We start from the raw sequence: 25,552 nt of genomic DNA on the forward strand, positions 1-25,552 counted from the left end.
ATTTATATCTTTTCGGCTTATGTATTTCACGGCCAAATTTTGTATTATATGTTGATTATTTTAGTGTTAGTTGGTGTAAGCTATTGTTTGTGTTAGTGTGTTCACTTTGTGATGAGGTGATGTGATCATTGAAATGAACCTGTTTACAGGTAGATGTTCCAGTCGCCCTTATTTGGACTGTTTCGTCTTTTTGAAGATCCATCTGGGAGTTGAAGGATGTATGATCTAGGATCTTCACGTTTACTTAAAACTGCTGCTGGTTTCCATTTTCCTGTTTGTTTATCTAGCATTTACGGCCGTATAGGTATGTGTGGAATATTTGGACCCCGAATACAATTGCAAGAAGCTCTCTTTCTACACATGTGTAACGCTTTTCAGTGTGCACCCTTCTTTAATAGTCCTCTTAAAGTATGCCTTGTTAGCAAGGTTAGGAAAAAATGGTGACAAGTATGTGATAAGGCCTAAGAATTCTTATAGCTCTTCCTTACAGGTTGGGTGTGGCATGTTTTGTAGATCTTTGAGCTTTTCTGGATCTGGACTGACACGATTTTCACTATAGATCATCTCAAAGAATCATATGCTTTTTGATTTGATTTCATATTTTGTTGCATGAGCTTTTGTAGAATCTGGTTGTGTTCTTCATCCGTTTTACTACAGACAACAACATTGTCAGCGATTCCCACTGCACCATCAACTTGTTCAAGTATCTGGTCAGTCTTCATTTGGAAAATATCTTGCGATGCACTCAATTCAAATGATAGTCTCTGAAAACAGTACCTACCATAAGGAGATTGGAATGCTGTTAGCGGTTGAGACTTACTGTCCAGGTGTATAAACCAATAACCAGTTTTAGTGTCCAGTTTAGAAAATAGCTTGGCACCTGCAAAATGGTGTGTTAGCTCTTCCACTATAGGAATGGCATGATGTGGTCTTTTGAGTGCTGTATTCAGGTGTCTTGGGTCTAAACATGTTCTCAGGCTCCCATTTTTTTTATATGAGTATGCTAAACTCGAAACCCAGTCTGTTGGTTCTGTCACCTTTCTGATAATATTGTACTGTTTTCAGAGACTACCATTTGGATTGAGTGTATCGCAAGATATTTTCCAAATGAAGATGGACCAGATGCTTGAACAAATTGATGGTACAGTGGGAATCGCTGACGATGTTGTTGTCGATAGTAAAACGGATGAAGAACACAACCAGATTCTACAAAAGCTCATGCAAGTAGCTGCTAATAATGGTCTCGTGTTCAATTCAACAAAATATGAAATCAAATCAAAAAGCATATCCTTTGAGATGATCTATAATGAAAATGGTGTCAGTCCAGATCCAGAAAAGCTCAAAGATCTACAAAATATGCCACACCCAACCTGTAAGAAAGAGCTACAAGAATTCTTAGGCCTTATCACATACTTGTCACCATTTTTTCCTAACCTTGCTAACAAGGCATACTTTAAGAGGACTGTCGTTAGTTTATGTTTGTTGTTATAAGTAATTGATAACCAAGTTGTGGTTTTATTTAATATAGAACTTTATTGACATATTTACATAAGAAGAGAGATTGAATGTACGTGTGTAGAGGTCTATGCCATGTTGTCGAATACGTATGTATTAGGTGGTCGACATCATGATTTACTTGTTACGCGTATGAAAGTAGTTCTATGATAAGACTACAAGGACTATTAAAGAAGGATGCACCCTTTCTTTGGGAAGAATACCACAAGGAATGTTTTGAAACACTTAAAACAGCAATTAGCCAAAATTCTATGCCAACATATTTTAACACGACTGAAATATGAACACTACAAACGGACACAAGTTTAAAAGGACTTGGAGCTGCATTAATGCAAAACAAAACACCTATTGCATATGCATCAAAGTCTCTAACAGACACTGAAAAGCGTTACACATGTGTAGAAAGAGAGCTTCTTGCAATTGTATTTGGGGTCCAAATATTCAACACATACCTATACGGCCGTAAATTTAAGGTACTCACCGATCATAAGCCACTCATCATGATTTTACAGAAGCCACTGACTAGTGCACCTCCCAGACTGCAGCGAATGCTGATCAAGTTACAGGGATATCAGATGCAAATAGAGTACATACCAGAACGGGAAATGACTCTTAGCTGATACCTTGAGCCTTCTGCCTAGCACTGAAAACACAGACACAATTGACTTAGACGTGCGAGTCAATTTGGTGAGATTAAGTAGTGAGCACCTGAACGAGATAAAAAAGGAAACAAAGGCTGATCCAGTACTTGATCAGCTGCAAGAAATAATAGCAATAGGATGGCCAGATTCAATAAAGGAAGTACCGCCAGCAATACGGTCACATTGATCATTCAGGGATGAACTATCTGTCAATGATGGTATCATTATGAATTATTATCCCAGAAACCCAACAGAAAATCATCTTAGACCAGCTTCATTACAGCCATCAAAGTATTGAAAAGACACGTCTTCAAACCAGGGATGCTGTATACTGGGAGAAGATTAATTCTGATATCGAAAACATGATCAAGAAATGTTCAATATGTCAAGAAAATCTTCCAGCACAACCAAAGGAAACTCTACAACAACATGACATCCCCAGCAGAGCATGGGAAGTTGTTGGAACTGACTTGTTTCACTGTAATGATCAAGAATACCTAATAATTGCTGATTACTACAGGAAATTTCCAATTATAAGGAAAATGACTAGCCTAACTACAAGCAACATGGTCATCTCAGCAATGAAACAGATTTTCTCTGAGCATGATATTCCCACCAGAGTCATTAGTGTCAATGGACCACACTATTCCAGTGAAGCATTCAGAGAATTTGCCCAACAATGGCAATTTGACCACATAACTTTATCCCTAAATTTCCCAAGATCTAATGGCTTTGTTGAGTGTCAAATCCGAACAGTTAAAAGACACTAATCAAGGCAAAGCAAGCAGGCAGAGACCCTAATTTAGCAATACTATGCCTACGAACAATACCAATCAGTCACAAGTTACTAAGCCCTGGTGAACTTTTAAACAACCGCATTATGGGATCAAACATAATTGCGAAAATTCCAAATCCCAGATTTCCCAACCCTGACCATATCCATGAACAACTAGAACATAGACAGAATATGCAGAAAATGTATCATGACAGAACAACTCATGATTTACCAGCACTTGTTCCTGGACAAAATGTTTAAATGCTAGATAATCAAACAGGGAAATGGAAACCAGCAACATTTTTAAGTAAACGTGAAGAACCCAGATCATACATCCTTCAACTCCCAGATGGATCTTCAAAAAGACGAAACAGAGTCCAAATAAGGGCGATGGAACATCTACCCATTGTTGGTATTACTGATCAAATGATAAATATTTCTTGATTTTACATTATCTGTGAAACTAAAATCTTAAGTATATTTTTACGTTTGTGAATGAAAATATATGCATATATTACATGAGTTTTTATGGTAATTTAAAAAATAAAGAAGAACAACAAATTATTTAGAGGTTTCAAAATAATCAGATTCGGAATCGGTAATTGTATCAGAATCGGGAATTCAGTACAGAATCGGTAGTTGTATCGGAATTAGAAAAATAAAAAATATCAGAATCGTCCCATCATTAGCTGCAACACATGGTTTCTGTGGATAAATAATCGATTGTTTACTATTTTGCGCTTTCCTAAATGGATTGTTAACTATTCTGCACTTTCAAGTAATAAATTCCGAGATTGACACACTGTTGTCAAAACTCATTTCTTCATATTCCAACACACTGTTGTCATTACTCGCCACCCGAAAATCTGGATCAACTCAGTCTCTGAAAATCAAGCTTTTTATTTAAACCTGTAGCATCTCATTTGCATATAAGGTGATGATAAATTTTGCTATATCATAAGATCGTCAGCATATAAATAGAAATGGTAGCCATTTTTTCTTTTCTTTATTCTTTTTGTTAATGCCACCGAACACTACAAGCTGTATAAAATCATGTTTATACCAATTTTTAAGGCCCTTAATCACAGTTATCCAGGACATAATACAACCACTGAAGAGTGCAGGTGAAGATAAAATCCAGCATCACATAGACCAGCAATATCCCACATTGCATTGAGACAAGCTGGCTTATATATGAATAAGGACTTGACAAAATGCTAGCAGAAAAGGTCATCTGTCCCTCTGACACTCCATATGCATCATTACTGCATTTTATTTTTTAATATAGGCATCACCGCTTATCAAGGCCCAGTGACCACTCGAGGATAAGGGTTAAGAGTGTACAGTTGTCAATTGGACTATATAGTAATCGTTAATAATCGAAATTCGGTAAATTTGTTAACTTAAGTGGAACGACTCATCGAGAACTTGTGGGAAAGAAGGTGACAAACCAGCATGGTAACTCTAGTACTTTTCATATTGTCGGACATTAAATCCACATGAATAGCAAAGATGTAATGTGCAAAGAAATCTGCACCGAGTGTGACTCTTTTGATATTTGTCATGGTAAAAGACCAGGTGAAATTATGTATCATGTTGACATTTAGGTTCATCATTCTGTTTCTGTATATTTTGATAGTATAACCTTTAGCTAGACAATGAATGAGGTGGGCTCGATGGGAGGTATGACACTAATTACTGCAACAGTGCGGACTAGGAATATTTGTCAGTTGCTCTGTGCTTTATTATACTTGCAGGAAGGTTAACAGTTCTGAGCAGAAACGTTTTTAGAATCAGTACTCCTCCATGCTGCTGCTTGGTTATCTCCGAAAACGTAACGATTTTCAGTGTCATTATCACAGAGAGACCTGGAAGTCTGACATTTACTCTTGCAGCTTCATGATCTGACCTTCCAAACATTATAATGCAATCTCTAGAGTTATTGTTGATCTGTAAATATATTAGTAAAGTTTTTTAGTAAATTCGATCTGTTGAATGTTTTTCACACACACACACACACACACACACACACACAAACACATACACACACACACAAACACATACACACACAAACACAAATACATGCGCGCACACACACACATGCACACACATCATCTATTGGTATGAAACATAAACGTTTCTGTGTAACTTTTTTGCCATGAATATATTTTTCTACTATTAATATATATATACTTGAAAAATGCGACCCGTTGTGTCACCCACTGAGATCAGGTTGGGTTGTTCGAATCAGGAAAAACTTAATCTGCAGAGCCAATAAAAAGACAAAATCCAAAATTAGTTTCACTTTACCTGCTATTTTCTTATTTTCTTTTTTATGGTTTTTAAATTCAGTTAATGTTTTGAACACGTAGGCAAAACATTTTGCATTTGGTTTTTAAATTCAGTTAATGTTTTGAACACGTAGGCAAAACATATTCCTTTGCAGCATTTTGGTAGTTCCATTTGATTTTCAACAAATTGCCATCAGGCGAATTGATTTCTTTCTTTTGATTTCATTACAGTTTTATTTATATGAATAAATGTAAAGGTTTGTTTCGGGTGGATAGTTAGGTAAACACCTTGAGGATTGCAGACCATGATTTGATCTGAAACTGATTATTTAACGGGACACCTCAACAAGAATTTGTTAATCTTGAACTTGCAAACTGTTATGCTGTAACCAACTAAGAAGCAGCCCTGTGGTATTGTGTTCCTCAGATGGAAATGAAAAAAACTTTACTTATGGAAGTTTCGTTCAATTTTAGGTACACAGATAAAAAAGAAATATTTACAGTGGTTGTAACTAGTGGTTTGCTGTGAATGTTTTACTGGGGAGGGGCAGAGATTGGAGCTCAGTCAAGCACCTACCATGGAAATGAAGGTAGAGTAACGTCTCTTCTGTGAGAAGGAGGCAGAAGGGAAGAAAAGATAACACCCTCCTTCACTAGATTTTGGAAACCATTCTGTCATCTTTTTTATGAATGAAATATTTATTATTTCAAATTTTGGTTTCAGTCGTGGTCGTAAGCTGGCAAGACTGGCATACAGACAGACTGTTTCAATGTATCACAACTCTTCACTGCAGTGATTCTAGCAACTTGACCACATGGCACTGTTGGCAAATGATATTTCAATGACTTTCTTACATAAAAATTATCAACTACTAGAGAGCTCGATTTGTTTAGATAAAAAGAATTTTGAATTTCGCTAATGGTAGCTCACGTTATCATTAACGACAGTGCTACATCCGAGAGTAGGATTATATAGTCATCTACAGACAGTCTGTTTCTCTGTATCACAGCTTTTCAGTGCAGCTAAGTGACCGTGAATTGTTGAGTCAAGCTTGGTACATTGTAAACTGATGTATATATTCAATGCCTATAATTGTTTATGATGATAAATATTTGGAAGTACGTTTATCTATTTTATTGAATATTTATTAGATTTAGAGAAATTGTAAAACTATTTACAAAACAGTTTTATTTTCCTATTATGAACTAAAATTTTAACATTTTACTTCCTATGATGTCAGTTGTGACCTTCGTAATAGCTAATTAATGAATAATGTATTCTCCCTTATTTACAACTTTTCACTTAAGTTTAAAATGATTTTTAATACCTCGTTGATAATGCTACATGTCCTAATGTCGAATAACGACATCTAATGAACTAGTATGAATTTTTGAGTTGGGCCAGCAGTGCAGGGCAGGCCAATGTGACACGAAATTTGCAAAAAAAGATGAATTCCCAGAGACGGAATCATAGATAGGTTAAATATGTTAAATGGCAAGATGATATGAGAGAAAAAAAAAAGTTGTGAAAACATCAAAAACAAAAAAGCAAAATTATTAGCGTTTGAGTATTATATGCTTAGTTGGCAACCTGACATTTTAAAATTTAATTTGCAAAGTTGAATAACAAATAACAACAAATTGATCGATAATGTATTCTCTCTTGTTGTTTGTAAACATTTTCCCAATGTTCAACAAGACTTTCAATAATTTATTAGTAGAAATCAAAGAAAAAGAAAAAGATGTCACAACTATTCATTTTTAATATTTTAATGATCTGAAAATAAACAGAAATCAACTAAAATTAACTGAAATTAACTAAAATTAACTGAAATTAACTAAAATTAACTAAAATTAATTAAAAAAAAAACGATTATAAGATGATTTAAAATAGAATTAAAAAAATATTTAAATTTCGAAAACACAGCTAAATAATAAAAAAACAAAAAACAACAAAAAACAAACAAACAAAAAAAAAAAATATGCAAGACCTTAGTTGCCAAACTAATAGATTTCAAATTTTGGTGACAAACAGCCATGATATCTCAATTCTAGTAAATAAAAAAAAATTGTATTATTTTGATTCTTCGGACTACTGTTCTCATCTTGAGTGTCATTTTTACAACGTTTTGGTAGATGTAACCTCCGACCTTCTTCAGGTGTACCTTGTCGAACTCGGGAATCTTTTTGTTCGACAAGATAGTACAGTACAGAAGCGGAAGGTCAGAAGTGAAGTTACATTAACTGAAACGTTGTGAAAATAATACTCAAGATGAAAACAGTAATCCAAAGAATCAAAATAATACGAATAATCAATCCTCATCTCAAAAATTCAGGAACATAATAAAAAATATGTTTAAATATTTGGTAATAAGAAAATAATTGAAAATATATTTAATCTTCATAATAGTATTGAAAGTCTGTAAGATGATGAAAATATAAAATAAATCAATGATTAGGAGTTACCAAGGCAATATTCGCTCACTAAAAGTGGATAAAGTCACAAGATAATGTCACATCGTCCGATAGTTGAAGTTCAAAACAAATAACATTCTTGACAATCAATTTATCAGCGTTTGAAATGCATTCAGAATGTGTTTTAACGGATCTTGACACGGTAAAAGTAGTAACGCTATCAAAGTTGAAAATCTTTTGTGTTTTCCGATTTTTATGAAAAATGCAATAGATACAAAACCGTCTCCATTTCTTTTAGGAACGGTCACTGCTTCCTGTTTATTTGCTCAGAAAACAATATCCGTTTGATTTGATGTCATTTTGGAATTCCTATGTATGATATATATATATATATATATATATATATATATATATATATATATATATATATATATATATATATATATATATATATATATATATAGTAGCATCCAAAAGTTAAGGGACGGTCGATCATTTTTTTTTTAATGGCTGCTAACTTTATCTATGAAAAAGAAAAAAAAATTAATAATGGTAGTTACATAAAAAATAATTTTTTTATTTTTGATTTTGAATGCATATTAGTTTTTTACATGTAAATAATTTAATTAAATTACAGGCGTCCAAAAGTTAAGGAACACGGAAAATTAATACAAACTTTAGCAATTTTAATAACAACTTAACATAATGTTGATTCCGAATATTGGAAAAAAGCTATATACACAAGAAAAACAGCTTATTTGTGACCATTATGATGAAGTCCATAGGGGAGATTGCTAAAATATTGAAAATATCTAAAAGCGTTGTTTTTCAGATTATTGGAAATAGAAAAAAAGGTTTACCATTTACTGAAAAAAGAAAAAATCGGGCTGACCCCGAATAACAACTAAAAGGGAGGATAGAAAAATCACTCGATCATCTCGTTCTGATCTCTTTAAAACTGCGGCTTCAATATCCTGGGATGTTACATCTGAAACTGGACAAAAAATGTCCTGACAAACGATCTCACGAAGATTAAACGAAGTTAGATTATTTTCAAGTAGTCGATGCTGAAAGCCTTTAATTTCTATTAGGAATAAAAAGGCCATTGTTATTCGCCGAAAAACATTTGTTTTGGGAAAGCAAAAATGGGAACAGCTTCATTTTTAGTGATGAATCTAAATTCAATCTTATCGGATCAGACAAAAGACCACATGTCAGAGGAAAAAATGGAGAAAGACTGTCCCCTAAGTACATTAAAAGTACAGTAAAATTTGGGTCGGGGGGGGGCAGTATAATTGTATGGGGCATGATATCTTCAAAAGGAACTGGCCCCTTTGTGAGGATTCATGTAAAAGTTAATACCCGAAGGTACAGAGAATTGATTAGAGAACATATGGTTCCTAATTTTCTGATTCTGATATCTGTATGCAAGGCAACGCATCGTGCCATAAAGCAAAAATAGTTTTAGAAGAGTTAAATAGATCCAATATTTGCGTTATGGATTGGCCAGCTCAGAGCCCAGACCTGAATCCAATTTAAAATGTTTGGAGAATAATTGGTGATAAGATTACAGACCCCCCCCCCCAATTTGATGATTTGTTCTGATTGGTTCTGTCTTGCAGCAAAAGATGCTATAGTGTGATTGAAAACAAGTGGCTTTTCACTAAATACTGAAAGGATTCTTTATTTTTTCATTAATAATTTTCCCCCATTCGTTAACTTTTGGACGCCTGTAATTTAATTAAATTTATTTATATGTCAAAAACTAATATGTATTCAAAATTAAAAATAATTCTTTTTTTTATTTAACTATTATTATTAAACATTGGAAAATTCACAAATTTCTTTTTTCCTTTTTCATAGATAAAGTTAGAAGCCATTCAAAAAAAAAAAATGACCGACCGTTCCTTAACTTTTGGACTCTATACTGTATATATATAGAAATTAAATCGTAATCAGTAAAAACCTGAAAAAAGTGTTCAATACTATGGTAGAGCAAAAAAAAAAAATTTATTACCGTTTTATCTGTTTAGTTACACACGTTTCTATTGCCAAATCGTGTTAACGATCCGATAATTTCATCAGACTTCACAGAAATATTTATTATAATGAGGAAAAAAAGATTAGCAAAAAGTACAAAAACTCCAATAAAAAAAAAACAGCAGCAATCAATTGTAAAATCATTGAGAGGTAATGAGGGGGAGAGGGGTTAAAATAGTCAACCCGACACAGATAGGAATAGAGAGAGAACGAGAGAGAGAGAGAGAGAGAGAGAGATAGATAGAGAGAGAGAGAGAAGGGTGAAAGAAGAACGTGAGATGGGTAAAACGTTGAGATAGAAGTAGAGGGGAAAAGAAAGAGATAAGAAATAAAAAGGAAAAAGAAAGGGATAAGCAGTTAATTTAAACAGTGGCGTTAAATTATGACAGAAAGTTATGAAGATAGAGATATAGGCAGACGGAGAGTGGATAGCCGTTGAATACATATCATGAGGAGCTTGACACGTTCGTTAGCACTGGTGTTATTTGCAATGACTAAGATACGTCCTCTCACAAGAAGTTAACATATATCCAGCTTGAGGTCATTCATTTAAAAGGAAGGATTAAACGCATCGATTTATAATTAACTAATTAACGAAATAAGTCTGTAAGTAACGAGATAAATAAATGAATAAAAGTGCAAGATATGAAGGACAGTAATGTATGTGAGTATATAAAATATAAAACTATGAAAATATGTATGTAAAAAGGGGGCTATAGAAGGATATATATATATATATATATATATATATATATATATATATATATATATATAATAAAAATAATAATAACAAAGGTAAAATAAGACTGAAATAGGAAGGATAAGCAAAAGAATACTCGAAAGAACTAATTTACAAATTAAAACCAAATATGAATTAAACCAATGGATTAACACCAACGACACCATTAAATGGGGCAATAATATCCATAATAAAAAGAAAGCTGTTTTTATCTAGTCCGATATTGAAAGTTACTATCCTCCCATATCACAAGAAGTGCTTGATGAAGTCTTAGATTTCACCTCTCTCCTATCTGACCTACAACCATTCGGAATCAACATTTTTTAAAAATGTAGGAAAACAGTCTTAATCAACCAAGACACCCAAGAGACTAAGAAGAACTAATCTGTATCTTTTGACCTTTCAATGGGCTCTTTAGATTCAGCAGCAGCAACTGACCTAGTTGGTCTTTTTATTCTGTACAATCTCATCAGAACTATAAATAACAAAAACATAGGATTATATAGGGACGTTGGTCTTATCATAGTTGAAAATTTAAATGGCTCTAAATGTGAAAAAATAAAAAAATTAATTAAAGAAATGAATAAAATAATCTTCAAAGTCGACATTAAATCTAACATAAAAAGTGTCAACTTTTTTGACATAACTCTCAATCTCACAAATAATTTGTATGAACTATACGCCAATGATAATACTTATCCACTATATACAAACCCATTATTAAACCATCCAAAACATGTCCTTAACCAGTTTCCTAAATCTATTGAGAAAAGACTTAGCATCAATTCATCTAAAATAGAAATATTCAACAAACATAAACAATTCTATGAAAATGCTCTTAAGGAAAGTGGATACTCAAACACCACCATTAATTACTTTGAACCTAATTCATAAAACATGCTTTGGCCTTCGGGTTATCTGATCGAACAGTCAGAAGAATTTTACACACTGATATACAATTCCATCCATACAAATTAATGATTGCTCGCATGTCAAAATGTGGGAGATATTTCTCCGCACCCTTTATTTATATGGTAACGTGGGTTAATTTTTAAAGTTTTGATATCCATCTGTTCTTAGTTCAGATGGTAATGAATGAGGCTAGAGAGCTATGTTTTGGTTTTCATTCTAACTGATGGCACTCAATATTTAAAAAAACTTTTGAAATTACTACTATTTATTGGATATAATATAATAATCAAGAGTATTGGTTCTATAATACTAAATACAAAATTTGCTTTAATTAAAGTATTATATTTAAATGTACTTTATGACCGGGACATGCCAGGATTAGGGCAATATTATATATTAGGTACAATATAATAATCAATAGAGAATTGGCTCAATAATAATAATAATAATAATAATAATAATAATAATAATAATAATAATAATAGCAGCTGAAGATCAAGCCCTATGCACAAGGAATTTGAGAAAAAGAGTATATGGTGAACACAAGTTGTAGAGTATGTGGTGCTGTAGAGGAAACAGTGTCCCACATTGTGTCGGAATTGGAAAGTGTTGGACATAAAATAGAGAAAATAGGGTAGCTGCAATACCTGAGACCACTGGGTGAGGTTCACTATTGCAGTTTAACTCTTGAGATAAAGCATCAATCTTGTGAACAGAAATAGAAATAATAATAACAACAATAATAATAATAATAATAATAATAATAATAATAATAATAAGTTGGACCTGTGGAAATTTCACAGTGGCGTCTTTCATATGTAATTTATTACTGTTCGTTATTCTGTAGACGTTCAGCATGAATGAAGATCCTGCAATATATAGAAAAGACCGAAAAAACAAATCGCTTCCGTGAATTGGTTCTGTAAAAATCATCCATTCCTCTGCAGAGAAATAGCTTATAAAGGAGGGAAGATAATCATTCAGTCCTATGAGGCACACACAACTATCTTTCTCCACTCCATTTGTAACAGAGCCGCTGACACTGGGAGCAGCAGCAACTGCATAAAATATGCAAATGACCAACCCAGCTGTGCAAAGTGACGTCACAGCAGAGATAAAAGGACACAACTATTCCGGGAAGTGGTGGTCAAGACGTGATAAGAGAAGCATGTGTTTGAGACATATGGGTAACGTCACAGTAGATATGAAAAATCACACATGGCCGGAGGAGAAATTAACTGCTTAAATATTTAGAAAAAAATAAAAATACGTTATTGGAAATACAAGATATAAAGGCTTTTGATATAAAAAAGAAAAAGTGAGTCGAGTTTTTTTTTCTTTTCTTCTGCTTCCTTGTGATGGAGTCTACAATGTGTTGGGTCCGTTAAAATGTAACGACACCATTAACAAAGGTGTATAACGTTACACACTGAATGGTTATGCTTGCCTAAAGTTCTTATTCTAAAAAAAGTTTCTCATATCTTTTTAGATTGGTGCCCCCTGGCAGTTCAGATAAATCCTTAGCACCTCCTCTCTTTCTCTCTTTATACACATGCAGGTTTTTTTGTCAAATTGGAGGTTGGAAAAGTAGAAATGTGACCAGTGAGGAGAGGCTTAACAAGAAACAGGAAGAAGTGAAAGAAAAAATAGCAGCAAAAGAAGCGAGATTAAGACTATATAGATACAAATCGGAACAGTGCAAACAATTGCATGATCTTTGAAAATAACGAAAGCCAATTCTAACAAAATGTAAATGGAGGAAAAACAAAAACAGAACAACCGGACTCAATGGAAACAAAACGCTATTGGAGGCAAATATGAGAAGAACAAAAGGATCATAATAAAAAAGCAGAATGTTTGAAAGAAATGAAAGAAGAGTCACAGCAAATCGAAGAAAGAACAGAGAATGAAATCAGCAAGGAAACCTTGAAGACAACCCTATGAAAAATGGCCAACTGGAGAGCACTAGGTCATGATGGAATACATGCCTATTGGTTTAAAAAATTCACAACACTTCATGAAAGGCTAGTTCAGCAACTGAAAAGATGCATCCAGGAAGCACATGTACCAGAATGGATGACCAAATGTAGAAGCACACTGGTGCAAAAAGAAGACACAGAAAATGGACCATCACCAGCAAATACAGACGTATCACCTGCTTACTTACAATGTGGAAAATACTTACTGCACAACTGAGAGAACAAATTTATCAGTCACTTCATAACTGCAGACTACTCCCAGATGAACAGAAAAGATGTCAAAAAGGAAAAAGAGGAACACATCATACATAAACCAAAAGATTCTGAAGGAGATCAAAAGTAGAAAAAAGAATCCTGGATAGACTATAAGAAGGCATATGATAGAATCTTGCAACCATGGATAATAAGAATGCCTGAGAATGTACAAAATAGCAGGTAATATAACCAATCTGATAGAAAATACAATGAAAACATGGAGACTTGAACTAAGAGCTGCTGTAACGTAATCGACTTGAGGGAGCGATTTGCTTCCCATTGGGGAGGTTGAGACCCCCCCCCCCCCCGAAACCTGAGAAAGACCGGGTAAATATGCAAAGGTTGTTTAATTAATCCCGGACAACAGCGGGTATCGAAAATACTTGAATTGGAATATCTAGATATATATTTTGTTTTATTGTAAAAGTCGGATATATTTTTTATTGTTAAAAGAAAACTAGACATGTGTATTGTTGATTGAGAATGAAGAGGCCGGAAATGTCAGACAATGTAGAAACGAGATTGTACTTGTTTGGCCTGGAGAACACCTTCAGACTATGACTTTCTGAATGACAGGGGATTAACCTCGGAGGTCATGAGAATGGATGTCGGTTTTGGTCACAGGTTTCAAAACTCTAGACTATGGCTGAAGTGCACACATGCAAATGTGTTTTGGGGTTTCTCCGGACATGTAGATAATCTGATTGGTTGAATAGGATCACCGCAGCCGACTCGACCCAGAATATAAATTGCCAATGCCGCTCGAAATTAGACAGATTGGAGACAGATTGGAGAGAGGTTTATGCCAACCTCGAGAGGAACCAGCTCCCAATGCCTGACCCCGCTCTCCATTTCGCCTGAGTGCCATCTACGAAGAGAGAGATTTGAAAGTTTAAAAAACGTGCTAAGAACTGAATTTAAAAACGTGCTAAGAACTGAATTTAAAAACGTGCTAAGAACTGAATTTAAAAATGTGCTAAGAATTGAACGTGTACATATCTGTAAAAAGATTGTAAATTTTGTGAAATTAATTTTTGGTAGAATAGAATTTTTATTTGTTTGTCTTCCTTCTTTCTGGCATATGCGAGCTTCGCTTTTTGCTTTCAGAGAATTCTACACCAAGGCGTTTAGGATCTAATGTGGTCGTCTCTCAAAGAGTTAGACATCACGAGCCAAAGTTTTGAGGAAGACCGGAGGTCAGTCGCTTGACTTCACCACGAGTGGCATGCCACATGCTGGACAATACATAGCTGACAGTTGATGGACAATACATAACTGAAATCAAAATACAAAAAGGGATCTTCCAAGGTGATTCCCTACCACCATTGGTGTTCATTATAGCCATGATACCCCTGAACAACATCCTAAGAAAATGCCAAGCTGGATACAAGTCCACCAACACAGAAGAAAGAATGAACCATCTAATGCACATGGATTCCCTGTAACTGCTTGCAAAAACAAAACTAGAACTAGAAACACTAATAAACACAACCAGAATCTTCAGCAAGGATATCCAAATAGAATTTGGTATGGAAAAGTGTGTACTGCTGACCATAAGGGAGGAAAAACTAGAAGCAATAGAAGTCATAGTACAACCCAATCAAACAAAAATGAGGACACTAGGCGAACATGATAGCTATAAATACTGTGGAGTGCTGGAAGCAGACGCCATCGAAGCAACAGAAATGAACGAGAAAATAGGAAAGGAATAGTTCAGAAGCACAAGAAAACTCTTTGAAACTAAATTAAACAGTCGAAACCTAATAAAAGGAATAAACATGCGGGCAGTGTCACTAAGATATTCTGAACCGTTTATAAACTTGACCAAAGAAGAACTAAGGAATCTCGACCAGAGGACCAGGAAACTCATGACGATACACAATGCTCTACACTTAAAGGATGATACTGACCGACTATATGTGAAAGGAAAGATGGAGGAAGAGGGCTGGTCAGTATAGAAGACTGTAAACAACACAAAAAAAAAAGGATTAGAAAAATACATAATGCAGAACACCAAAAGAATAATTACTGCAGCAAGAGACAAAGAAGAAACAAACAAGATTAAAAAAAGAGACGAGGAATAAGACAAGGGAAGAAAAATGGGAAGAGAAACAACTACATGGACGATTCATAAGGATTACAAGAGAAAAGACTAACGAAAACACTTGGAAATGGCTACAAAAAGGAAACCTTAACAGAGACACTGAATCACTAATAACAGCTGCACAAGATAACGCAATTAGAATCAACCACATCAAAGCAAGGATCGACAGGACACAATAAACAGCAAATGCAGAGTCTGCAAACAATTGCATCTTGAACACATAGACAAATAGTACAAAGACAAATCGGTAGCAGTACTGGAAAATGAAAGTCACAAGATCCAATGAGACATGGATATACAAACGAATAAACCCATCTAAGCAAGAAGACCGGATGTAATAATAGTTAACAAGATGGAAAAGTCCTGCCAGATTGTAGATTTTTCTGTTCCAGCAGATCACAGAGTGAATATCAATGAGACTGAAAAGTAGAGCAAATACACGGAACTGATCAGCAAGTTCAAAAGGATCTGGAAGACGAAGAAAGTAAAGATAGCATCACTAATAATAGGAGTGCGAGGAACGATACTGAAAACTTTGAAAAAAGAATGGGAGAGATTGGAATCAGAAGGGTGACAAAGAAGATACAATGAATTTTAATAATGAAAATTGCAGATATATCAAGGAAAACTCTTGAATGTGGAGACTAACATCACAATAAATTACACACAAACTGGACACAGAAACGGTTACAGATGCAAAACACAAAGGAACATCAAATGGAATCATGAAAACTGAAAATGTATGATTGAAAAATATCACATCCCTTTTTTTTTGTGAGTGTCACCATAAACAGGCACCACATCAAATAATGAGGGTCAAGGAGGATGGAAAGACTAAGGAGAGAAAGCACTAGTCAGACCTCCGCTGGATGAGTGCAAAGAGAACTGGGATCTTGGGGAAGCTTATTGCCACTCAAATTCCAGTGAAAATCAGTGGTCGCTGCCAATGAGAAATTAATGGTAAGCGGCTGTTGCAATAATGCAAATGCTTTTACAAAGGTTCTCGAAAGAGGTGGAGAGGACTGGAAATCTGGGGAGACTTGTCACTTGTACTCTATGGAACACCACAAGTTGTTCTCAAAGAGAAATCTTTGATGATGACTTGTGTGACTACTCCCAATGTGTAAATAATAATAATAATAATAATAATAATAATAATAATAATAATAATAATAATAAATTATATAGCAGAAACCTAATAAAAGGTATAAATACATGGGTAGTATCACTAGTAAGATACTCTGGACCGTTCATAGGGTGGACTAAAGAAGAACTGAGACAGCTTGATCAGAAGATCAGGAAACTCATGACCATGCACAATGCACTACATCCAAAGGACGATCTTGATCAACTCTACGTGAAAAGGAAAGATGGCGGGAGAGGACTGGTTTGTGTGAATGACAGCAAAAAAGAACTAGAAAAATACTTAATGCAAAACACTGAAAGAATAATCATAGCAGCGAGAGACACGGGAAAAATGAATAAAACAGAAAACATAGAGACAAATGATAAGACAAGAAAATAAAAATGGGAAGAGAAACAGCTACACAGAAGATTCATAAGGATGACAAAAGATGAGAATAACGAAAACACTTGGACATGGATGCGAAAAGGACACGTAAACTGTGAAACTGAATCCTTAATTACTGCAGCACAAGATAACTCGATAAGAACCAACCACATCAAAGCAAAAATCGACAAAACACAAGAAAACAGCAAATGCAGACTCTGTGGACAAAGAGATGAAATGTTAAACCATATAGTAAGCGAATGCAGCAAACTGGGCCAAAAGGAATCCAAAAACAGGCATGACCAAGTGGGGAGGGCAGTACACTGAGAATTATACAAACAACTGCATATTAAATGCACAGACAAGTGGTACAAACATAAGCCGGCAACAGTACTTGAAAACGAAAATCACAAAATCCTACGGGACATGGACGTACAAACTGATAAACCCATCCAAGCAAAAAGATTGGATGTTTAATAATTAACAAGAAAGAAAGGTCTTGTCATAGACTTTGCTGTTCCACAAGGTGAATATCAAAGAAAAGGAGAAATGGTGCAAATACACAGAGCTAGCCAGAGAGTTGAAAGGGATATGGAAGATGAAGAAAATCTAGATAATATCTATAATAGGAGCACTAGGAGCAATTCCAAAAATGTTGACAAAAGAATGTGAGAAGTATGGCTGGAAATATACAATGAATAACAATAATGAAAACAGCTGAAATATTAAAGAAAACCTTTGAATGCGCCACATGCGTGGGCCAGACAAACTGCTGCAAAGGCAAAATATGAAGAAGCGTTAGATGGAACCAAGAACATTGAAGCTGCATATCTACAAGTTCACCATTCCCTCCCCCATCCACTCCAATTGCCCCATCACCCCACCAAAAAAAAAAGAGTGATGCCAAATACTCGAGAAGGGTCAAGGAGGATAAAAAGACTGAGGAGAGAGCGCTGACCAGATATCTGCTGGACAAGTGTGAAGAGAATTGGGACCTTGGGGAGGCTTATTGCCAGTCAAATTCCAGTGAAGACCAATGGCCGTTGCCAGCGAGAAATCAATAGTAAGTGGCTGTTGCGATAGCGATATGGAGAGTACTGAAAATCTGAGGAGACTTTTTGTCATTCAGCTTCCAGGAAAAACCACAAGCTGTTTTCAAGGCGAGATCTTTGATGACCTGTATGAAATCTCCTTGTGAGCCAATTTTAGTAGTAGTAGTAGTAGTAGTAGTAAATAGATTAACACCTTTAGCTAAATCATTTCCCCAAAATGAGATTCTTCTATTTTTTAAACGATTACGAAGCGAAAAAAACAAAAAACTAAAAAAAAAAAACAAAAAAAAAAACAAACAAACATTTATTTTGGAATTTTGAATAGGAAAGCAGTTTCGCACATAAATTTAACGTAAAATGATATTCATTTCCGGCCACTTCTAATTTTTAATCTGGACTAATCACTCAAAAATCGATAAAAAATATTAGTAGAACATAATATTTTCGCTCGATTGTTGACATTTTTTTGATGTGTTTCTACCAATGTTTGTTTAATTTTTGATTTGGAGCAGTTATCAGCGGTTAATTCTCATTCAATCCAGGGCAACGTCGAGTCTCCATGCTAGTCTTTAATATTTGACTGTGGCATTTTCAGCTTTTTTATTTATTTTTTATTTATTTTTTTATTTGTGTACAAGTTCAGACAAGAAAGTATCGCGGAAATAATTTTAAAGAACAAAATAAAGTGCTCAGTTCAAGGTCGAGATATACTAGTGTGTTCCAGTCAGAAAAAAATGACGAAAATAAAAGTAAAAGCAACAATGTTTTGATATATATTAAACTCTGAAATGACACATGTAAAAATTATACCCCCCACCTTTATTGGTTTACCTATCTACACTTTATCAAGTTAGTGAAGGAAAAATCTTTCTTGACTGAGGCAATTTGTATTTTTGTCCAAATCCAGAGTGCCCCTTTTAGAGAAGCTGGATTTTTCTCACGTTGAAAAACCACCTTGTCTAACCTACTGCGAAGGGACATGCCAGAAGGAGAATAACTATAAGGAAATCGAGTTTTAATGTTGAAGGTTTGATACATAATTTAAAAGTTATTTTTTGTTGTTTTTAAAAAGGTGTTTTTCAAAGATTTTCTACAAGATTTATGGAATGTAATTTCTCATATTTAAAGTCTTAATAATAGTGTTATCTTAAAAACGATATAGTTTTTTTCAGTTTTACTAACACTTGTAGTCGAACAATATAAGAGGATAAATGAGATTTAGAAGCAACGATCACTACATGTTGATTTCAAGTATTATTTTATTGTGAAAATAGTGAAAACAGTTCAAATATGACAACAGTATAATTTTACTTATGAATGAAGTCTGCAGTTTGCAAATGCCCTCAGCTCGTACAATTACGATCTCGCCACTGTTGTCACCAAATGCCTTCTCCAAGTTTGGTGACAACAGTGGTGAGATGCTCATGGCATCAATCAAAATAGCCTGGGCTTAAATAAGCATGCTTGCAAATAGATTTAGTTCGGTGTCTTGCTTCCCAAATGTATCAGTCAGGAGAAAGCTAGTGGCCTCACAAGCATTAGTGGCGATTATAAGAACTATGCACCTAAGGAAGACGACTCACCAGCTGGTTATTATTAACTCGAAGTTGCTAGCAGGTTGCGTCTGTGTGTGGGAACCCTGCTGATACCAGAAATTTCGTGAATCTATTTCCCACACACTAAACAAAATCTTTTCTTCTGTCCATAGCCTTCAGTAATCCAGTTAGCTTGCACCTATTGTAAGTTAAACACACAACGATGATTATTAATTTATTTTATTGCGGACTATTATTCTCATCTTTATTGATTGTTGTTTCACGACGTTTCGGCCAACTATTCCTCTGGCCTTCGTGATAGGAACTTCGAATCTCCTAAAGCCATAAAATAAATTAATATAAATAATACTCATCTCAATAATGAATTCCAATTAAAATAATATATAAAAGCATGATTAGTTTGTAAATAAAGCTAAACTCAGAGTGTACTACTACCCCTACATTTTAATGTTTTGATAATAGAATTCCTTGAAAATTTCCACTTGTAACTTTTATTATAACTCTGGCTTTCCCAATTGCTTCTTATTTTGGAAGGACAACATCAACTTCCAAACCCTACTCAATTTCATTTCCTTATGTATAACTAAAAAGAGTCATCTGTTCCTGATAACAGGAAGTGCCCATGAAGTTATCTCTTTTGATAAGTATAAATAGAGGAGACATGAGGCAGCAATTTGCTTTTGTGCGGATCATAGCAAAGAGCTGAAAGGACACATTTTCCCACTTTACACTTTGCATTTATGCTTCACTCCCATTTAAATATCGGCTGGTTTTTGCTTCGAAACAAACCAGAAAACAGTGAGAGGGTCTATTCTTTAGACAGAGTTGCAAGGGTCTTACTAAACAGTTTTTTGTTGACTCACCATTTTGCTCGAGTGAATTTATGTGTGTGTATATTATATATATATATATATATATATATGATGTACATAAATTAAATTCAAGTATATCATTAACATGAAAGAAAAACCAATAATTTTTCAAAAACGCTTAATGCATAAGTACAGAGTGGAATGATAAAATTATTGCCCTATAAAAGACGACATGATTCCATTTCCATTTGGTGAAAATCATTTTATAGTGCAGACCATATATTAGTTGGCCAGTTGTGTACACATTCTAAGAGCGATAGGAGCTTTCTATCATGTCTGAAAGTGACACAATGTTCAACAAGCGAGGTCGGAGATGCGCCGCTGTACAACTCATGTTCTCTAACGATCCAAGTTATGACAACAGGACCATTGCTAGCATCCTCAAAATGCATCGCTGGATTGCCACAAATAACAGGGACGTACCCAGGATGATGAAAACAAAGTTTCTGGCCATGATTATGGTCTTTGGTGTGGTTTCAAGTGAGGACTACATTATGTCACCTCATATCTTCAAAGCCGGCTTGAAAGTCAACACCAAAGTGTATGTAAATGTGCTTTAGAGTGTGGTGATCTGAGGTGCAATTAGGTGGCTGCTGACAGACCTCGAGTGTGACATCAGGATTCGGTGCCGGCCCACAAGTCTAAAGAGACCCAGGCTTGGTTTTAGAAGGAGTGCTACAACTTTGTACCTTTCTCCCACCACCCCCTCCACCGCCGGCATGAACCCGCTTGACTACTTCGTTTGGTCATATGTCGAGAACATCACCAACATGACCTCCCACAACACCAAAGCCAGCCTGATAGCCACCATCTGACAATTATTCATCGAGCTTCCACCGGTGCTTGTGGAAAAGGTATAATCCCAGTTTTCGACCTGTATTGAGACAGTGATTGAGGTTGAAGGCGGCTACATTGAATAGCTGTCAGCTCTAGTACAAAATCAAGTTACCTCAATTGATTTTATCAATAAAAGTTTTAAAATGCGGCTGTAGTGTTGTTTTCTTTAGGGTGACAACTTTATCGTTCCACCCTGTAGAGCTTTTATTAACAAAATTATATAAACATTATTAAAAGCCTGTGTGGATCAACTAACATTTCGACATTTTCAGGACTCTAACAAAGCTATATGAAGCAAAATGTAGTAGGCAAAAAAAAAAAAAAAAAATCAGGAACACAGATAGGAAATAGTCAGTATCGTCCACCTCTAGAAGAGAGGGATTTCTTGGCTGTAATAACTGTAGAGAAAAAGAAGCAGAAAAAGCAAAAAAAAACAAAAATAAAATCGCTTCTCGCAGACACATGGTTCGTCAAAGAACAATCCAATCGCCAGAACCACCTACACACAATCTGCCAAACACCCCTCACTGCTTTTCAGCGTCCTGCCTTTATAACGGCCAGGAATTATCTATTTGCATAATCGCGCGAGAGTAGACACGATTCTACGAGAATTGCATGGGGTGAACGCTAATAAAAACCTATGGACGTCATCTTAGAACTCTCTCTTCCGCTCAGGCTGAAACACAACAGACGTATCCGAGGTAAGCTCTCTATTTCCCCTCATTTCGGTTATTGCTAATTCTGCTATACTCCCCCCTGATCTCATGATCACAAACAGGGCAGGGGGGCAGTCGTCTTTGTCGGGTACTTCTTCAAAGAACCGGAGGCAGCACTTCCTCCTTGCCATATTCGTCATTACCACCGTTATTGCCACCAGTCTGTTCCATAGGCGGTGTTTCACAATCAGGGCAGGGGGGCAGTATCCGTCTTTGTTGGGTACTCCTTTGTAAAGGCAAGAAGGGTGGTCCCTCTTCCACTTCTTCAGTATGTGCATTATATGGCTCAAAATCCTCTCCATCGTTCTGCATCATACTCTCTGTCTGATCAGAAGACATTGTACGGAGTCTTCATCTTCCTCCGATGTAACAACATTATGGCGAGGGCGCAGATCTTTCTCGTGACGAGGCACACCGTCCACCAAAATCGATTGAGGGCTGATTACCTTGGTCACCTCATCCTTACTGTACCTCATGGTACATCGATTTTGCAATCTTTTGACCCACACGCAATCTCCAATCTGGTAAGAGCTGTTCTTGGGACCTGGGGAAGCGGTTGCGAGATTGGTCTCCTTTACTCAAACTTCATATCGATAAATCCTGTTGGCAGGCGCAGTGAAGGGAGATGTGTCGTGTCTTGGTGTGATGTTATACCAGTAGACAGCCTCCTATATGGGGCATTGCATTCTAGCCGCTATTCGTTTCATGGCATGGTGACATCGCTCTGCTATGTCATTCCCGGCTGAAGTGTATGCACAACAGAATCGCAAGTGAACTCCCCATTTATGTGCAAATGCTTCGAATGTGTTGCTGCAGAAAGACGTGTCATTATCTAAAAGAATTTAATGTAGTGAGCCACGCTCAAGGAACACTGCCTCCAACTGATGAATCACGCTTGCCGAGTCCTGCCTCGCCAATTTCCTCCAAATGGAGAAACGCGATGGACCACAGTCTGTTAGAGTTAAAAAATGGAAGGTGTCATAATGCGTGATATCCATTCCAATTCTTTGCCAATTCTCGTTAACTTCCAGCTTTCCTTTTTTCCACCTGACTGGCACTGGATCAATGGACTGACATTCCTCACATTTCCGTATAACCATTTTAATGGTTGCTTTTGTCGTGGTTGGGCAACTTCTCCTGACAAAGTAGGTAGTGCGTCGCACCCCCGGATGTCCACTACCTTTGTAAATAGCCATGATTTGACTCGTCTGTGTGAACTGCACCTATCACTGGGTCAAGCTCGTTTTTCTTTTTCATTGCCTCAAACCACCGCTGTGGTACTCGTGTCAATCGGTCAGCGATGTTTCATGCTGATGGAACCAGCGTCACATCCACTATCAGCCCATACTCTTTCACAAGCTCCTTGAGAGTGCTTAGTCGCCTCCTAGTAAGCATCTCGCTTACTGTTTTGATGCATACTCGAGCCTTTCCAGTTAGCGTGTCCGAGACCCAATGGTATATGCAGACAGAACCTGTCTTTATTATTGCGTCCTGTCAACATGAATGCTTATCACCAGGAGTGTCGTGTTTTCATCTTGGTGGGGAAGGAGACTGGCGCTTATGCGTCCTCCCCTTGCTCGTTTCCCGAGCAGTTCCGAGCCTAGTGTCCACTCTCACCGCACTGCTAACACTGTGTTCCGCGTTTTCGACAGTCCCTTGCAAGGTGGCCTTTAACATTGCATTTGAAACAGGTCACACTAACACTATTCTGGGCCGTGTTGTTGGGTGAGCATGTGGCCGCGACCACATCCTGATTTTGTTCCCTAGTCGTCGTCAAAATTCTCGCTCTCGACATTAGTTCCCCCATGGTCAGGGCTTCGATGTTCAGCACCTGTTGAAGAGCAATTGAGATGGCGTCAGGGAACCCAGTGATGAAAGTCAATTTTGTGAGTCTCTCTAAGCCATCTCCAGTGAATCCGGCCAATCCAACCAACTGCCTGATTTTGTTGGCGTAAACATCCACACATTCGCCTGCCCATCTAACCATAGTTATTTTTCTGTACGCTGCAAATGTGTCGTCGGTAAATGCCTCCTTTAATCAGGCCTCAATCTGGTCTATCTTCTTTTGATCATCCTCCTCCATTTCCATGTAGAGGGCCAGTGCATCACCTTCCAGATATAAAGGTAGCAGACTCGCTACATCATCCACCTGCTGAAGTTGTGCAACAAGTCTCACTTTTTCCAGCCACGCTACGTCTCCCTCGCCAGAGAATGGCTTGATAATATCACTGCTTATCCACACCTTCGCCATGGTCGTGCCAAAATAGCTTGAAGAAAAATGTAGTAGGCAAAAAAAAAAAATCAGTAACACAGATAGGAAATAGTCAGTATCGTCCACCTCTAGAAGAGAGGGATTTCTTGGCTGTAATAACCGTAGAGAAAAAAGAAGCAAAAAAAAACAAAAAAAAAAGCAAAAGAAACTCGCCTCTCGCAGACACGTGGTTCGTCACAAAGAACAATCCAATCGCCAGAACCACCTACACACAATCTGCCAGACACCCCTCACTGCTTTTCAGCATCCTGCCTTTATAGCGGCCAGGAATTATCTATTTGCATAATCACGCGAGAGTAGACACGATTCTACGAGAATTGCATGGGGTCAATGCTAATAAAAACCCATGGACGCCATCTTGGAACTCTCTCTTCCGCTCAGGCTGAAACACAACAGACGTATCCGAGATAAGCTCTCTATTTCCCCTCATTTCGGTTATTGCTAATTCTGCTTCACTATATTATGGTGTCATAACGAGACATGTTTATGTCGGAATATTTGGTTGATCTGTATAGGCTTCTCATAATGTTTATATACATATTATTTAATTCCAACAATTCAGGATATTTTAAGTAGAATCCATATAGTACAGGATGGAACAATAAAGTTGTCACCCTAAAGCAAACATTTAGAAAGCCGTTCTTAACATGTATATAGTAAGCTGATTATTTTGACACAATGCTGGTTGAAAATTTAATTTACTTGAATTTTATCATTTTATGATAAATTTATGAATGAAACTGAACCCTCTGCTAAAAATTGAAGTAGTCATTTAAAAAAAAACTTTATATGGTTTAAAAATTTGGTGCTTATCTATAAAATTCAAATAACTTGCTAAAAATATTGCTCATTCTGTATGCAGAACTATTTTTGTACCTGATCAAATTAGATCAGTGACATCGCAGGTGCGATTTGTTGGTTCGGGTCTCACACATTTTGTCAAACGATATTGATCTTGTGAAAATCAGTCGCTTCTGTAATACATACATTTATATATTGATAGCTCAAATTTTCGAGCTTAAAGACGATACTGATCTTGTAAAAATCCGTCGCCTCTGTCGAAAGTTTTAG

General features: G+C 36.1%; 1 protein-coding gene across 2 annotated transcripts in view; it reads right to left on the reverse strand.

Annotated features, from left to right (window-relative positions):
• Positions 1-25,552, reverse strand: part of LOC145293840 (transmembrane protein 187-like) — a 63,022-nt gene that overhangs the window by 27,263 nt on the left and 10,207 nt on the right. The window contains exon 1 of one of the 2 annotated variants that reach the window (XM_080140511.1): positions 9,655-9,707. The exons of the other annotated variant lie outside the window; for it this stretch is intronic. The gene's annotated coding sequence lies outside the window, so the exon portion shown is untranslated. Of the gene's footprint in view, positions 1-9,654; positions 9,708-25,552 lie in introns of those variants that run through there. 2 annotated transcript variants of the gene reach the window in all.

Source organism: Euprymna scolopes, chromosome 15 (assembly GCF_053919585.1).
Source record: "Euprymna scolopes isolate OS-2025 chromosome 15, ASM5391958v1, whole genome shotgun sequence".
NCBI classification, from domain to species: domain Eukaryota; kingdom Metazoa; phylum Mollusca; class Cephalopoda; order Sepiida; family Sepiolidae; genus Euprymna; species Euprymna scolopes.